Below are 18,235 nucleotides of genomic sequence, written 5' to 3'. Positions count from 1 at the left end.
TTTTGGTTGAATAGTTCCCTACAAAATCACACAAAAGGATTATACATATGTTGGTAGAAATAACCCAGAGAACCAAGTAACACACAAAAGCTTTCCTACAACAGAAGATGGTTATGCTATAAATAGTTTAAGATGAGCTTTCCTTTGAGTGACTATTTTATCTGGTATTAGGTAGTTTTTATTCAGTAACTTATGTTCTGTTCTCTATTACTGAATATTTATTGTATTTTCACTTAGAGTAAAATTGATTTTAAAAAGAAATAGTAAGAAGTTTTGTTGCTGTTAGTTTCCTTTTGTAAATAAATATTTACCCAAAGCATAAAATTTCTCTTTGAACTAGAGAGGTTTCAAATGAGAGAAATGCTCCAAGTCACAGCTCATGTCTGCATGTGACTGCCCACTCAAATGTCTTTATAACATATGTATAGTCATTTAAATAAATAAATGTATTGTCATTTAAATAAATAAATAAATAATAAATAAATAAAATGTATCAGTGTAATATCAAATACAAATAGATGCACATGTGATATATGCATACTTATTCTGTCCAAGTGTACTGGGACATCTCTTAAAACATTCTGAATTTACTAGGCTTGTCTGTTTTTAGATCAACTAAAGCCATAGGCATTTTTGGGGTTATAATTTGGTTATCTGACATTCATGATTTTTTCTGTGATGAATTAAATATGGTTATTTATGTGAAAAATCCTAACAAGATAATGGAGTATTATACACAAGACTTTTTGTAATTAAGACACTATTATTCAAATATCTATTAAAACTACTTAACTAAAATAATTACCAATCACTCTAAAGCAACATAATCCATGTTAAAAATTTTGTATTCCCATTAATTTAGCAAGCAATTTCTAGAAAATAATCCTATGAATGTTTGCAAAGTAATGCTGTTTATGGAAGCAAAAATTGGAAATGATATAAATGTCCAGAAATAGGGGATTAGTTAGATATTATGTTGTGAGAGACAATGTTCATACTACTATATTAAGCAAAAAACCAGATTACATATGCATCCTTTGACCAATTTGACTGTGTTATTTTCAGTTTCTAAAATATATATATTCAATGTTCATATAGTTCCTAAATGTAAAGAATCATACATGTCATGTCCATACATATATGGACATATATGGACAATACACCTATGTATTATGTACATGTATAGCATGAAAGTGATTAATTGTCATCATTGGGAAATAGCACTTTGTTATCTGAGAATTTATTGTGCTCATACTTTCTGAGGGAAAATGAATTTGTCTATATTTACTTATTTATTTTGCCTGAATGTTTTCACTGATTAAAACGTCCCTGCACCCTAAAGTCTACTCAGTCTCAGATGTTGGCAGTGGCGCAACCCACAAACCTTCATGACCTTTATATGCAGTCATTCTTTGTTTTGAGTATAAAACAAGAAATGTAAAGAAGCACTTGCCTGGGGCCTGAATTGTGTTAATCTCAAGATGGAAGGATCATGTTGTGGCATATGTTCGCTAACCTTGGTTTGTTGGTGGCATTTGGGACTTCTAAAGTGTGATCGCTCCTGCTCAAGTAAAAGGGTAGTAGGGTTTATATATAATATTTAATCCCATTAGCTACATGAGAAATTTTAAAAAATCTTTTCTCTATATTCCTTTATAACTTTTCCCATTCTTTTAAAAAAATCTATTTTTGTCTTTGCATCTATGTGTCTTATAGACAGCATACAGTTGAATCATTTTTTAAAATCTAGTCTGACATACTGACTTTTGATTAGATCCATTCACATTTAATTCTACAATTTATGTAGTTAGGTTTATATCTACCATTTTAGTTTTTCTTTTCTGTCTCATATCTTTTTTGTTCTTCTATTTCTTTTTTGCTGCTTTATTTTTGCTAAATGAATATTTTCTTTTTTTTGTGAATATTTTCTTATAGCTTTTTAGTTCCACTAAGTGATATTTTCACTATATTTTTAGAGATTTTTTTTTTTAAACTGGTCACTCTGTAGGGTTTGTTTTATACATCTTAATTTAGAATTAGCTTCAGATTTATACTTGCATTATTGTAGTTATATATAGAAACATACACTGTATACATTCAATTTCCTTTTTAGTGTTATTATGTGAATTATACCTATTAGTACTAAAACTCAACAATGCACTGTAATTGTTACTTTATTGTCTATGGTTATTTCCTTAGGCACAGTGCAGCTTTGCTACCCCTTATCTCTTTTGTGCTGTCACTGACAAATATGTTATACATATATTACGTTTCTATATGTGAAAAGTCCAATATTATATACATATTACCTCTTACAATTGCTTTTTAAATCACATGTAAAAAGAAATTAGAAAAATATGCATTTATTCTGTTTCATGTAATGACAAAATTACTTTTACTACTGTTCTTTGTTTTTTTTGTGTGTCAACTGAAATACGTGTCTAGTGTTACTTGCTTTCATTATAAAGAACTTGCTTCAGCATTTCTTGTATGCCTGTCTGATAACAAGATTCTCCCAGTTTTATTTTGTTAGGTTTTTTTTTAATCTGAAGATAAATCACCTTTATTGTTGAGTGATATAGAATATCATTTGCTTTGCTGGATTCCTTTTTTTTAAAGATTTTATTTATTTATTCATGAGAGACAGAGAGAGAGAGAGAGAGAGAGAGAGAGAGAGAGGCAGAGACACAGGCAGAGGGAGAAGCAGGCTCCATGCAGGGAGCCTGACGTGGGACTCAATCCTGGGCCTCCAGGTCCACACCCTGGGCTGAAGGTGGCGCTAAACTGCTGAGCAACCCAGGCCGCCGGGACTCCTTTTTTTTTTTTTTTTTTAATTTATTTTTTATTGGTGTTCAATTTACTAACATACAGAATAACCCCCAGTGCCCGTCACCCATTCACTCCCACCCCCCGCCCTCCTCCCCTTCTACCACCCCTAGTTCGTTTCCCAGAGTTAGCAGTCTTTACGTTCTGTCTCCCTTTCTGATATTTCCCACACATTTCTTCTCCCTTCCCTTATATTCCCTTTCACTATTATTGATATTCCCCAAATGAATGAGAACATATAATGTTTGTCCTTCTCCGACTGACTTACTTCACTCAGCATAATACCCTCCAGTTCCATCCACGTTGAAGCAAATGGTGGGTATTTGTCATTTCTAATAGCTGAGTAATATTCCATTGTATACATAAACCACATCTTCTTTATCCATTCATCTTTCGATGGACACCGAGGCTCCTTCCACAGTTTGGCTATCGTGGCCATTGCTGCTATAAACATCGGGGTGCAGGTGTCCCGGCGTTTCATTGCATTTGTATCTTTGGGGTAAATCCCCAACAGTGCAATTGCTGGGTCGTAGGGCAGGTATATTTTTAACTGTTTGAGGAACCTCCACACAGTTTTCCAGAGTGGCTGCACCAGTTCACAGGCCCACCAACAGTGTAAGAGGGTTCCCTTTTCTCCGCATCCTCTCCAACTTTTAAAGCACTTCTTTGAGTATGCCATGACTTGGCCTTCTGTGTTCATTATTCTTGCTGAAAAGTCATCTGTTGATATTATTGGGGTTTCATCATAAGTAATTTTTTTTTTCTGGTTTCAAGATTTCTCCTTGCCTGTGTCTTTCAGCATTTCATTATGGTTTATCAGTTTGTGGATCTTTTGTGTTTGTCCTACTTGATATCCTAAATTGTTTTTTAATAAATTTAGGGAGTTTTCTGCAATTACTTCTATGAATATTTTTCTGCTCCTTTTTCTCTCTCTTCTCCTTCAGGTGCACCTATGTTGGTATATTTTCTGTTCATTTTCCTTCATTCTTTCCTCTCTGTTTTCCAGTTTGCACCATCTCTTTCAGTTTGTCTTCAAGTTTGCTAATATTTTCCTCCACCAGTTCAAATGTACCATTGAGATCCTTCCAGCGAATTTTAAAATTTAAAATTTCCCTTATTGTACTTTGAATTCCAGAATTTCCATTCGATTCTCTTTTAGAATTTTTCCTCTTTAATGATACTCTCTTTGATGTGACATTGTCATCATACACCTTCCTTTACTTCTTTCTTCATGCTTTTCTTTAGTTCTCTGATGTATTTATAATGGCTGCTTTAACATCTTTTTCTTTTAAGTCCCATATCTGACTACTTTCACAGGTAGTTTATGTTACCTGTTTTTTTCCGGTACATAAATCATCCTTTTCTGTTTCTTTGCATGCCTCAGTTTGTTGTTGTTGTTGGAAACTGGATATTTTAGATAACATATTGTGGTAACTCTGGATAGTAATCCTCTCCCAACCTCAGGCTTGTTATTGTTATTTATGTATTTATTTTAGTGGCTGGCTGAATTATTTTGGTAAAGTCTATTTATTCCACACGCTGTAAAGCCTGTTTCTTCTAAAAAGGATGTAGTTTGCGGGGGGTATATGGGGATTGGGATGACAGTAATATTACTAGGCCTCTCCTTTCCACTTTCTCTGTTATACTGCACTAATGCTGGGTGATTTCTCTATTGTTTTCAATAATGCCTTGGGGAAATCACTCTACAAAGTAATCCAATCACATGTGGCTCCTTTGAAGGAATAGTTTCTGATGTCCATGCGTGATATTTGTTCTTACTCCAGGGAGACTCCTCTCAGTTGTCAATTCCTTGTTTTTTTCCAGCAAACTAACTAACCTAAAGTCTAGGCTGTATTTACATTAAATCCAAAATTATTCTCTCAGTTGCTTTCCACCACAGATTCCATTGTTCTGAGAGCCACCTTAGGTTTGAGCTTTTCTCCATGTTCTGTGCCCAATGATATAATTTCTTTGGGAAAAGATGGGGGGCTGTTTTATAGCCTGGCTTCCCTCCTTGTGCAAATTCTCTGAGCCAGTAATCTGAAGCTGATGGTAATGGGGAAACGGAAAGATTCCTTCCAATATATTATCTAAAGTGTCCAGTTTCCAACAACTCCAGTAGGTTAGCACTAGGTGGAGAGTGACAACAGTCTGAGGTCCTCTTGGTTTGTCCCTCCTATCATGAAGCCACCACTTAATGAGCCAGATAAAGGGTGATTATGGTTTCCCTATTTTCAGCATGCAGTGTTCATGATAGAGCTTTCTTTCTACAAGTAGGTGCTTTTCTCAAAAAGGGAGCACTTTCCTGGGCCTTAGCTTCAGCAATAAGAAGCTGGAAGCAGGATGAGAAATGAAGTCTTGCTTCTTTTGGGAAGAGAACCCTCTGACTGGGAGCTGGGGCAGAGAGAAAATCCTGTATTCTTGGCCTTGCTGAATTGGGAAAAGAGAAAAGAAGGTGCAGCCTTGATTTATCTACCACACAGTCACTTTTCTTACTGAATTTTCATAGATTTTCTTCATTTGCTATTTTTCTTTTAGACCTTTTCCAGGAACTTTATATGGTTTTTTAAAAACCATTTTCATCAGTTTCTCTGGGGGAGCATGTCACAAGAGTTCCCTATGCTGTCATCCAGGACTTGTTTTCCCCTTGTCTTTCTTTTTTTAAAGATAGTTTTGCTGGATATAGGATTCTTGGGTGACAGATTCTGTCCCCCACCCCAGCACTTTGAGTATGTTGCCCACTTCTTTCTACTCTCCATATTTTCTTCTTCTTTTCTAATCCTCCATAATTTCTGAGAAGTCAGTTATTGATCTTTTGGGGCTTCCCTTGTATGTGAAGATCTGTTTTACCCTATTGTTTTTAAGATTTCATCTTTGTCTTTGTCCCAAAACATTTTGACTATGATATATCGAATGTGGATCTTTTTGTGTTTATCCTGCTTGGAATTTGTTAAGCTTTTGGTTATACAGATTAATGGTCTTCTTCATATGTGGACATTTTCAACCATCATTTCCTTAGGTACTTTTTCTGTCTTTTTTTTTTTAACCTCTTCTCTTCTTCTAATACTCTTATTACATGTATATTGGTATGCTGACAGGTTTCCCATAACCCTGAGGATTGATTCATTTTTCATCCCTTTTTTCTCTGTTATTCAGATTTAATAATCTTGAATGATCTATTTTCTAGTTTTACAGTTCCTTTCTCTTCCCCTAGCAGAGCAAGTTTTTTGAGCCCTTCTGAATTTTTTAATATCAGATACTATACTTTCCAATGCCAGAATTTCCATTTGTTTTTGTAAGTTTCTCTTTATTGATAATCTCTACTTAATAAGTCATTGTTATCAGAACTTCCCTTAATTCTCTAAACATGGTTTCCTTTCATTTTTTCAAGTTATTATAACAGCAGTTTTGGAGAATTTTATCTCTGCATAAAACAACTTGGACCCTCTCAAAAGCAGTCTCTATTGCCCACTTTTTTCCTCTATAAGGTTCACACTATCTTGTTTATTTGCATGCCTCTTTTTTTTTTTTCTGAAAAGTGAACATTTAAAATAGTATATTGTAGCAACTCTAGATTTGATTAGTGGCCTCTTCTCCTTCCTAGAGGCTTGTTGATGTTGCTGGTTTTTATTAGTTTGTGTAGTGTTTGCTTGGACTAATTCCTAAAAATCTATTTCTTCCAAAGTGAGCTGCCAGTGATGTCACTGCTCAATCCCCCTCACCCTGTTTTTGTTTTTAAGGCTGGATTCCTAGAAGTCACCGCTGCCTCAGCATAGCTTAATGTTTATCCAGTCATTGGTTAGAGTTCATGCCCTTCCAACTGGTAAGAGTTTTGTATTTTGCTGATGGATCTGTGAATAGCTTGGGGAATTATTTGAAGCCCACTCCACATTTAACCAGAGACTAGTGGGAAATATCAGAAAGGGAGACAGAACATGAGAGACTCCTAACTCTGGGAAACGATCTAGGGGTGGTGGAAGGGGAGGTGAGCGGGGGGTGGGGGTGACTGGGTGACGCGCACTGAGAGGGGCACTTGATGGGATGAGCACTGGGTGTTATTCTATATGTTGGCAAATTGAACACCAATAAAAAATAAATTTATATGTAAAAAAAATAACCAGAGACTAGTAGTTCTCAAGTGCCTAATCTGGTTGCGCCTGAATGGATGTAGCCTCATGCATATGCAGAGTCTTCAGAACCTAGGGGATTGAGGTGATCTTAGCAAGGACCATTAAAAAAAAAAAAATCTCTTTTCCTGTTCCCTCTGTTAACTTCAGGCTGGTCAGCTATTTTGTTTTTTGCAACTAGTTTTATTGAGCTATTAGCTTTCTGATCACTAAGATCTCCATTATTTTCAATAGTGCTTTAAGACATGAGTTTCTCCAGGTATTGCTCCCCACAAATGATCCCCATAACAGATTTGTGGAACTACCAGTGTTTCCATGTTGCTTCTTCTCATGCGCAGAACCTCTAGTACGTTACTGGATCAGAAATGGATATAGAGGTGGTGACCTACTTCTTCCGGAATGATACTTTCACCTTAGGAGTGGGATTTGGGAGGGGGAGGGCCAAGTATAGCCAGTAATATTCTCAGCCTGCCCCCTCTCAAGTGGAACTTAGGTCATACAAGCAGCAACTAAGGAGGGGCAGTGATGAAGTCCCCAGTATTCTTGGTCTACAAAGATTTGGATAAATTCTCCTCCAGGGGAGTAGGAGCTGGCTGGGGGAAGGGAACCCTTGTCTTCTTGGCTGCACCTTCCTAGAATAGAGGGAAGGAGACCTGGCAACTCCTATTGGGGTGAAATCATATCCCTATAACTGGAAGCTGGGCTAGAATAAAAGGAACCCCTATTCTCTTGGTCACACCCACAAGGAGTAGAGCTTTAGGAACATAAATGGGGTTGGGGGTGGCTGATGGAAACAAGTACTGATTCAGACAACATAGACACCCAGTCTTCTTTCCAAGGTTTAGTGTATTTTATTGAATAAGTTCTTCCAATTTGCTGTATGAACCTAGGTCAGTTTACAGAGACTTTAAATGATTATGATTTATAATTTTTACAAGTTAAATAGTTTCACTCTGGGGAGAATCTGTGGAAGTGCTCATATAATCATTCCAAAAGCTCTAATTACATCCTTAGTTTTTCATATAATAGTGTATCTCAGGCACTCATTTTTCAAAGGAGCATTTTTTCCTTTTAATGAAAAATGGTATCTAAAGATCATAGTTCAGTTGATAGGTTTGCTTATTTGTTTTGAGCATATCATTGTATCCAGTCCTTTTCAGTTTATACAACTAGGAAAATTTTTTAAAGATAAAATACATCGTGAGGTCATATTGTAAAGTTTAACTCAGGAAAAACCTTTATTTTTTAAAAAGATAAATAGATCATGAGGTCATTTTGGAAAGCCTTATTCTCAAAAAGACCAACACAACACCGTATTTTATCCCTCCAAACACATGCAACAGTATCATTATCACCAGTAATACAATAATAGAAAAAATCCCTTTAACTTGTTTTTTAGTTCTTTTTGTCCTTAGGTGATATCCAACTAGCGATGTACAGTCAAATAATGTGTTAAAGTGGCAATAGCTATTCTCAGAGTGCTTATGCCACTAATTACATAACCAAGTTTGATTTTTAGGGTTCATTTTATTTCTTTGTTTATTCAAATTATGTACAAATATTTACATGCTTTCAAAATCAGATCTATAATACAAAATGATTTCAAAGTAGTTTAATTTGTAACCCTGATCCTCCACCTTATTATCCCCCTCCTCCATAGGTCAACATTTAACTTTTTTCATTTTATTTTTCTAGTGCTTCTTAAAAAGGAAAATCTACATAAGCCTGTATTCCTATTATTTTCTTTCCTGAATATCATGAGAATAAAACACATTTTTTCTGTAATTTGCTTTTTTCCTTTTTAATAATGCACCTTAGAATACAGACTATATAATACATAGAAATATCCCTCATTTGTTATCATTTATTTGCTAGTATTGATTTTCCCCTCCATATTCCTGAATGATTTTGAAGACAGGCATACCTCGGAGATATCGTGAGTTCAGTTCCAGAACACTGCCATAAAGCGAATATTGCAGTAGAGTGAGTCAAATTTTTTGGTTTTCCGGTGCATATCGAAGTTCTGTTGGTATTATACTGGAGTCTATAAATGTGTAAAATGTACATACTTTTAACTAAAAATACTTTATTGCTTAAAAAATACTAACCATCATCTGAGCTTTCAGTGAGTCATAATTACTGATCACAGGTTACCATAACAAATATAATAATAATGAAAAATTTGAGACATTGTGAGAATCACCATAGTGTTATACAGAGACACAGCATGAGCAAATGCTCTTGGAAAAATGGTGCCCACAGACCTGCTTGATTCAGGGTTGCCACAAACCTTCAATTTGTAAAACAACAACAACAACAACAACAACAACAACAACAACAACAAAAATGCAGTATCTGTGAAGTTCAATAAAGTGAAGTGCAATAAAATGAGATATACCTCCATAAGTGACTTGCCGGTGTAGGGTCAGGGAGAATACAGTGCCGTGGGGACCTAAGCCATGGAGATGCAGACTGGTTTCTGGGATCCTGCTGCAGCCAAGCAGTTCACATTAATTTCTTTCACATGTTGGACACCTTATAGTACTCCAACCAACGAAGGGGCTAAAAAAGTTCAAATAGCATTGCATCAGAGAGATAGAGCTAATATTGCCAAAAATTTTTCCCTCTTTAAAGGTAAATTTTTAGTAATTTAGGGTCTGTTTTTGTTTTTGGAATTTTTATCTTTGAGATTTTATTTTCCTTCACCAGTTAATTTAGTATTATTGAAATTCAGAATTCGGGATCAATTAATCTTTGTTATAATCATTAACCACCACTATGGCAAATTTTGACACTTTCATGAGCAAGTCATTTAATTTTTAAAGTCAGTTCAAGATTGAACACCTGAGTTCATCTATGTGTTGTCTGAGTTCAGAGTATGTCTGCAAATTGTGTTCTGCACCTGGAAAATCCCTCCAAATCCCTGCCAACCTTCACTACAAGATTTCTTTGTCCTACTTTGTACTTTTCCTTGCTCTTCTGTTTCAGTGACAATGAAGTTACAGTTTCTACGTAACAGGGATCTCTCAAGCTTACAAAAATCACAAATTTCAAATAATTGAACTCATCCTCTATTAATCTAAATATACTTTAAAAATTAGAGAAAATTTATCTATATAAAAGGAAACACAATATTTCATAGCCGTGCATGAGAAGTTTCTCAGTCATGGAATTTTGTTGACTCATAATTCATCTAAAATACCACTATGAAACTTAACACACTGATTTTTCAAAGAAAAAATTTGTAAACATTAGATGGATATGACCAAGACGGTACCTTTAAAATAACAGAAGTGGGTTCCTCAATTTCTTTCCTAAGTGCTCTATACTTTTCAGAGTAACCTTTACCTCTTTGGTTAGGTTTATTCATTAGGTATCTTATGGTTTTTGGTGCAATTGTGAACGGGATCAATTCCTTGGTTTTTCTTTCTTTTGCCTCATTTTTAGTGTAAAGAAATGCAACTGACTTCTGTGCATTGATTTTATATCCTGAGACTTTGCTGAATTTCAGCATCAGTTCTAGCAATTTTAGGGTGGAATCTTTTGGGTTTTCTACATAGAATATCATGTCATCTGTGAAGAGTGAGAGTTTGACTTCTTTGATGATTCGAATGCCTTTTATTTCTTCTTGTATCTCATTGCTGAGGCTAGGACTTCTAGTAGTACACTGAACTCTAGGAAACAAACATGGTTGCTGGAGGGGAGGTAGGTGGGGGGACAGGGTAACCGCATGATGCCCATTAAGGAGCGCACTTGAAATAATGAGCTCTGGGTGTTACATGCAACAGATGAATCACTAAATTCTACCTTTGGAACTAATTTTAAAAACCCACCAAAAAATAACAGAAGTGGGAATTGATATAGTTGTTTGACTACACTTGTATGATATCATTAATTATTACAATGAGAGTCTGATAAAAAGCGTTCCAGCAAGAAAGCCAAACATGTTTCTGGCAGTCTTGCCTTGTTCTATACAACTAGGTATGTTGCATTCTTTTTTGAAATGATTTCCACTCAATTCTACTTACTCTGGAAATGGGTTCCTCACCACTCTACTCTGTTCTCTTTTTCCCCAATCTGTCCTCTCTCAAAGTCCCTGTGTATTTTGAAGTTCTTGAGCACCCTCCAAATGAGGATGCCCTCCAAATGAGGATGCCCATTACCTTTCACCTGGTACAGCAGGTGGCCTTGGGGGAGAGGCCTCTAGTGGCATTTGTAACATGGGCTCCTTGGCTCTGTAACTGATGTTGAAGCAGGAAAATTAAGGAACAAAGCTTAAGTCACTTTCCCAAAAAGTTCCCTTAGGTTTCTGAGCTATATCTGCTGTGTGAGGAAGTGTAAACATGCTTCAGAGGGCTGAAGCTTTCCATCAGAAGTTTCCTAGCTATGGATCAGTTCTCCACATCAGAGGTCGCACCTGCAGGCACTGGTCATTGATCCTGGAGCTTCATGGCTTCTTAAAGATTTTGCTTTCCTTCAGGAGATTAGATTTCATGTTCCTTTTTCTCATTCTATAGTCGTTTCCACATTAATTAGGGGAAAGAATTCTCTTTGTATTTTGTTTTAATTGATATTACTGTGAGGTCTTTTTCATATTCTTTTTCTTTTTTTGAGTTTCATTATTTTTTATTAAAGTATAATTAACATTCAGTATTATATTACTTCCAGGTGTATAAAATAGTGATTCAAGAATTCTATACAATACTCAGTGCTTGTCATGATAAATATACTCTTATGTCACCCATCCCACCACCTACCCTCCCTCTGCCAAACACCAGTTTATTCTCTGAATTTAAAAATCTATTTTCTTTGGTTTGTCTCTTTTTTCTTTTTTTGTTTTGTATCTTAAGATACAAATGAGTGAAAGATACACATGAGCGAAATAATATAGTAATTCTCCTTCTCTTATTCTCTTTATCCTATTTCACTTAGCATTGTACCCTCTAGGTCCATCCATGTTGCTGCAAATGGCACGATTTAATTGTTTTTTCATGGCTGAGTAATATTCCATTGTCTATATCTATATATTATTTATTATATATTTTTATTCATTTTTTTCTTTTGTAGTTTTATTTTTTTAACATTTAAAATCAATTTGCCAACATATAGTATAACACCGAGTGCTCATCTCATCAAGTATCCTCCTCAGTACCTGTCACCCACTTACCCCATTCCCCCACCCATCTCCCCTTCTGCAACTCTTTGTTTCCCAGAGTTAGGAGTCTCTCATGGTCTGCCTTCTTCTCTAATTTTTCCCCATTCAGTTTCCCTCTTTTCCCTTATAATTCTGAAAGGAATATAGTGAAAGCTATTAGTGAAAGCTACTTGTTATATTCCCCATATGAGTGAAACCTTATGGTGATTGTCTCCAATTGACTTATTTCACTCAGCATCATAATATCCTCTAGTTCCACCCACGTTGATGTAAATGGTAGGTATTCATCCTTTCTGATGGCTGAGTAATATTCCATTGTATATACATCACATCTCTTTATCCATTCATCCGTCAAAGGGCATCGTGGCTCCTTCCACAGTTTGGCTACTGTGAACATTGCTGCTATGAACGTTGGGGTGCAGGTGTCCCGTGTTTCACTACATCTGTATCTTTGGGATTAGTACCCAGTAGTGCAATTGCTGGGTCATAGGGTAACTCTATTTTTAACTTCTTGATGAATTATATTTATTCTATATTATTTATGTGTTATATATTATGTATATTTTTATATCACATCATCCTCATCCATTTATCTATTGATGGACACTTGGATTGCTTTCATATCTTGGCTATTATAATTAATGCTACAATTACATTGTAGGGGTACAAATATCTTTTTGAATTAGTGCTTTCATTTTCTTTGAGTTAATACCCAGTAGTGCAATTACTGGATCATAGGATAGTTTTATTTTTAACTTTCTGAGGAACTTCCATACTGTTTTCCATAGTGGTTTTTATTTTATTTGTATTGTCCCAATGATAATAGTATCTTTTTGTGTGACTGTTGGCCATTTGTATGTTTTCTTTGAAAAAATGTCTATTCAGGTCCTCTGCTTATTTTTTTTAATCATTGTGCGATCTTTTACTCTATCTGTCAACACTAGGCATCTCCTCCGCTGGCTGAAGACAGTCAAGTCTGAAATGTCCTTGGTCTTCAGTGTCTGCACAAAAGTGGGAAATGAGTCTTACTGGCCTCAGGAGGTCATATGCTTCCCTATTTCTCTAAATTTTTCCCTAACTTTGGCTTTGGTTTTCAACAAATCTTAGCTGGTAGCCAAGAAAAATACTTTTAAGAACACCCCTTCAAAACTGAAAGGGACAAGAATCATAAATTTTAAAATAATTATAATGAAGCAGGAAGTCTAATCTCATGCTCTTCTCTCCCCTTGTCATCTGTAAAGGGACCTTATAAGCAGAAGGTGGCTGTTCATTTCCCTAAATGCTGTACATACATCAAATCTATGTGTTGCCCTCCACCTTCACCAGAAACACATTCCTGGACATTGGACATCATGCATGTTTCATCAGAGGAAAAACCCTGGCTTTGACTTGAGGCCTCTCACTCAAACTTGAGAGGAAAATCTGTGTGTAAGTCTTGGTTCCCCAAAGGAGAGAAAATGAGAAGGCACTTCCTATCCATTAAAGTATCCAAAACATTGCCAAGGGAAAGTTAAGCCAGTCCAGATGCTAAGCACGTTAAGTCTAAAGAAGCTCAGAAACCCTACAGACTGCCAAAAAAATGTTAGGGTCGTACTTCATCTAGGTCGTTTCCAGTTGGTTCTAGGAGCAAGCAACTAATTTACTTGTAGAGATCAAGCACTAAGCTCAAGCTCAAGGAGGTGGCCCTTTCTCCTTATTCTGGTTCACATGAGGAACATTCTGGAAAAGACATGGATGGGAGTCAAAGAGGACAAGAACGCCTCTTCCAGAAAGGAGAGCATCACAGCCAGTGGAAGCAGCCCACTGTCTTGAGACACAGCGATCCTTCAGAGTTCCACATGTTGCCCTTGAAGACAGGGTTGTGAGGAGAAAAAGCCAACAAAGCAATAAATCAATACAAATAAGCATTTGGTATTTTAGTAAAATAAAGATTTTCAATACAAACACCTAGATAATACATAGTCCCTTCTTACCCTATCAGCATAATAAATGAGTAGGATATTGAAATCTTGGCCAGCATCATTGACAAGGACCACAATACATAGCTTTTGTTTTTTATGCTTAGCTATGAAACTGTCCTGCAAGTCCTACAATTGTGCTGCAAGAGAAAAAAAAAACAACAACCCTGAAACATGCTGTAGGCATGTTGGAAACATATGTGAGTATGCAAGCAGGCAGTGAGATGCTAACACTTTTTTTGAATTGTGAGAACACTGATATCCGTTTCCTCCAAGAGAATTTCATATTATAAAATATAATATATATAATATAAAAGAGTGCTAAGTTAAATTTAAAAAACAAAATTTCACAAAATGCCTATAGTAAGAAATGCTAGGTAATTCATAGTTCCTCTTATTTGCTAATAAGATTCATGGCCTTACCAAGGAATAGCTTTTTTTCAATGATGTTATTTTGCTGCATCTATAGGGGACTGTCAGTTAAAACCTTAATTTTCGGTTTTTATTTTTTTAATTTTATTCATTCATTCATTCATTCATTCATGAGAGACCGAGAGAGAGGCAGAAACACAGACATAGGGAGACGCAGGCTCCATGCAGGGAGCCCGACGTGGGACTCGATCCGGGGGACTCCAGGATCACACCCCGAGGGGAAGGCGGCGCTAAACCGCTGACTCACCGGAGCTGCCTCAGTTTTTATTTTGATAAGATGAATGTTCAGATTGTTTTCTCCTTTCTAAAAAGTCAAATCTTGCAACTTCTCGGAAGGAGAAAGTTTCTTTCCTTTTCTTTCTACAGTAGATAGTGTCTGAGCAGTAGAGGCATGAAGTGTACCACAGGGACAATCACAAGAAGATGTGCTGGAATCCCTATGGCCATAAAAGGTATCTGCTTTCCTTCTAGCATGCTGCCTTCTGATTCCTCTTAATTAATGCTTTTCATCAGAAGAGATGACGACCTAGGATTTCTGCCTTAATTGAATTGGTGCTCATAGTGGACTGTATCATGTTCAAAGACTGAAAGATTAGATATTTATTTGTGCCTGGTTTTAAAGTGGAGCTTTTTTTGTTCAGTATTCACTACAGTTGAGTGGATTTTGGGGGGAAAATCTGTATTATATTTGTGTAAAATTACAAAATATCAGTGGTCTAGATCTGATGTTATACTCATATGTTTTCCCTAATTTTCTTTTTATTACCCTTTGCATAATTGCAAGGCAATACAGCCTTCCAATTACAGGGACCACTGGCAAACATAAACAGCAACCCAGCACCAGCGGGCACACATTTCCTGCAGTGCATGCCACTGCACCATTCCTCAAAAATGCACCCACAACTTATTCACAATTATAGATGCCGCAGGAACAGGGAAACAGATGCTGGGGGAAGAAACAGTGGTGGCTGGACCTACTGGCCAATCTGTGAAAGCCAGTCCATGTGGCAAAAACGAGAAAACAAAACGTATTCATGGTTGAATCTATTGGCCACATTGCTAAGGTCAAAAATCTAACCATGTAGGGCCAGATTCAATAAAAGTCTGTCTGGCTTTTATGCCAAGCCATGCAAGCCTGGAAAAATCAATTTTCTGGAACTCGTAAAGTCTTCCATAGTCAAGGCAAAGTCAGCATTCCTCCCCATTCTTATTCAGAGCAGGGTTGGGAGGCACTCTGGAGGCCTGGGTCTTGGCTGCTTTTGAGCAGGTTCTAGCAGAAACATGCAGGAAAGAAAAAGAGTGAAGCATGAGCATGTGGCCCATTGGCAGACTCTCCATTTCCATGCCCAATATTGTCAGGTATCACTCATTCATTCATTTTTTTTCATTTATTCATCATTTTGGAAGCTCCAACCCTGTGCCCAGTGCTGTGCTACAGGTTGGGAAAATCGAGATGGAAACACATGGTGCCTCGTCTGAATAAGACCGCAATTAAACAATTACAGTACAAAGAGATTCCATAAAGGATGTATAGTATCTCACAGAAGCAAGGAAAGGGGCAAAGGGGCATCTAATTAAGTCTGGAAAAGTTAGAGGGTCTGTCTAGGAATGTTCTTCCCAGGAGGCAACAAGTGAGATCAACCTTGAGGTTTGGATATAGAACAATGACAACGGGAAGGACCAGTACATTTGACTGAAAGCATCAGGGGCATTAGGGTGGAGATGTGTGTGGGTGCGCATGTACACATGCATATGTGTGAGAGAGAAAAGGAGATAGACACAGAGAAAGAGAGAGATGAGAGAGACGGGCAGAGAGATGGTGAGGGGGAGTTCTCAATCCTGTGTAGTAAATAGAGATGAGACAGATGGACTGGGACTGAAAAGCCAAAGCCACCAACAGTTTTAAGCAGGAGAGATGCATGCTATCCTTAATTTCAGAAAGAACCTGGAAGTGTGTAGAAAATGGACTGGAACAAAGATGAAGCCAGATGCAGCAGCTGGCTTAGGGTGCCACCGAAGTGATCACATTGAGAAGTGAGTTGGGGTAGATGAACTGAAAACTCTTATGGCTATAGACCCATGGGGCTCAGGGCCTGAGTGGTAGGGTGGAGTGATGGAGGCATATAGGACAAAATCCCACTCTGGCTGATCAAAGGACAGGACCAGGCATCTGGCTGGGAATATGGAGGGAAGAGCAACTGTGGAGGGCAAGCGAATAAAGTGGGATGTGTGTTTGGGTTTGGAGGGTTGGCGGGCATCTTGGAACATAATTCTGGGCTGAAGTGTGGAGTGGGTCATTAATCTGTGGGTGACGGTTGTAATCTGGAGTGTAAATGAGGCAAACATACCAGAGAGAAAAAGTTGAGTGAAAACAAACGAGGCTTGGGGACAAAGCCTTGGATAGTACTGGGATCAAGGTAAGGTGAAAAAGGTGGGAGAAACTCAGAAAACCATTAGATGGTGGCACAGAGAGAGGAAAGCCAACAGAGGACAAAGTCCCAAATGCAAGGGAAGAGAAATTTCTAAGGCACATGGAGCCAGTTTTATAGACTGCAGATTTGTCAAGCAAGACAAAGAGTCCTCCAAGGGTATGAGTTTGAGGCTCAGTAATAAACAGCCCTGCGACACATAGATCTTATGGAGCTTATGTTTAGTGTGATAAGCATAAAAGAGAGATTATCTGAAAAAGGTGCCAGGAGATATCAAGCTGGACAAGCTCAGTGAGTGTGGCTTCTTGAATCTTCCAGTTACTCAAGGGGAATAACCTCTAGTGGGTTGTGTCCTACTAGTCAAGGAAAGTCTTAAGTGAGGGATTATTAACCTTGTATATCTCCAAATTTATTGCTATGTAACTCTAGCATAATTACCTCTTGGAATGCAAAAATTGCCTCTTCATGTTCCCTGAGTAAGGCTCCAGGTATCATTTCTCACTGTGCCATCTGCCACCTGGCTACATGGTCCATTGGTGGAATAAAATGTCACGTAAGACCATGCAAAGATGATTGAGATTCGTTATCCTCTTGGAGATCTCTTTCCTTTTTTTCCCTTGTCATTTTGCTACATTGGATCTGAAAGTGGGGGAAAACACACCTAGAGTAAACTGATGACATGATCTATACGTGCTCTGGGATTTTAATGGGATGTGATTTAGCCCTACTAGTGTTGATGCTGCCAGTGCTTTGTCCACACCCCTTTGACACACACTCCTTCTGTACCATTGGTGGCTTCTTACCTCAAACACTGGAACCCTGCCTGAGAGGTTTTTCTGCCCCAGAGCCTCTTAGTCCATGCTTGGGGCAGGCCAGAAAGGCTGGAAAGTTCAATCTATCTGCCAGGAGCAGATCTCAACAGTAACTCATGGGAATTGATGGATTTGCCAATGTGATTGATGGATTTGCCAATACTGAGGCACATTTGACACAATCTTCCCGAGGTCTTCAGCAGGATTAATGTAGAAACAGGTTTGATCTACACCCTTTATTTGCTACCTTCCCTTCCCTATTTCACTTCTATTCTCCCTTATGAGTGATTTCAGAAACCACTCCCAATTAAGTACTGGCATTCAAATCCTTGTCCCAGGGTCTACTAGTGGGAGAATCCAACCTAATTGCAAACCAAATTCAAACTCAAAAAACCCAAATGTATTTGAGCTGTTAAAATTCAGGACCTGAGAGAGGAACTAGGACCATTCCAGATATGGTAGGAATGAAATTTTCAGGCCGCAAATCCAGGTATGA

At 37.4% G+C, this 18,235-nt stretch overlaps 1 long non-coding RNA gene across 3 annotated transcripts in view; it reads left to right on the top strand.

Moving 5' to 3' along the window:
- The window catches only part of LOC140617826 (uncharacterized), a 95,932-nt gene that overhangs the window by 2,006 nt on the left and 75,691 nt on the right, over positions 1 to 18,235 (top strand). For 2 of the 3 annotated variants that reach the window (XR_012017968.1, XR_012017967.1), the window contains exons 2-4: positions 6,567 to 6,649; positions 14,865 to 14,950; positions 16,437 to 16,532. This is a non-coding gene — a long non-coding RNA (uncharacterized lncRNA). Of the gene's footprint in view, positions 1 to 4,037; positions 4,144 to 6,566; positions 6,650 to 14,864; positions 14,951 to 16,436; positions 16,533 to 18,235 lie in introns of those variants that run through there. The other variant, XR_012017969.1, reaches the window with a different exon arrangement.

This window comes from Canis lupus, chromosome 26 (assembly GCF_048164855.1).
Source record: "Canis lupus baileyi chromosome 26, mCanLup2.hap1, whole genome shotgun sequence".
In the NCBI taxonomy this organism is placed as follows: domain Eukaryota; kingdom Metazoa; phylum Chordata; class Mammalia; order Carnivora; family Canidae; genus Canis; species Canis lupus.
Note: the sequence above shows the minus strand (reverse complement) of the source record. Positions and strands in the feature narration are given on the sequence as shown.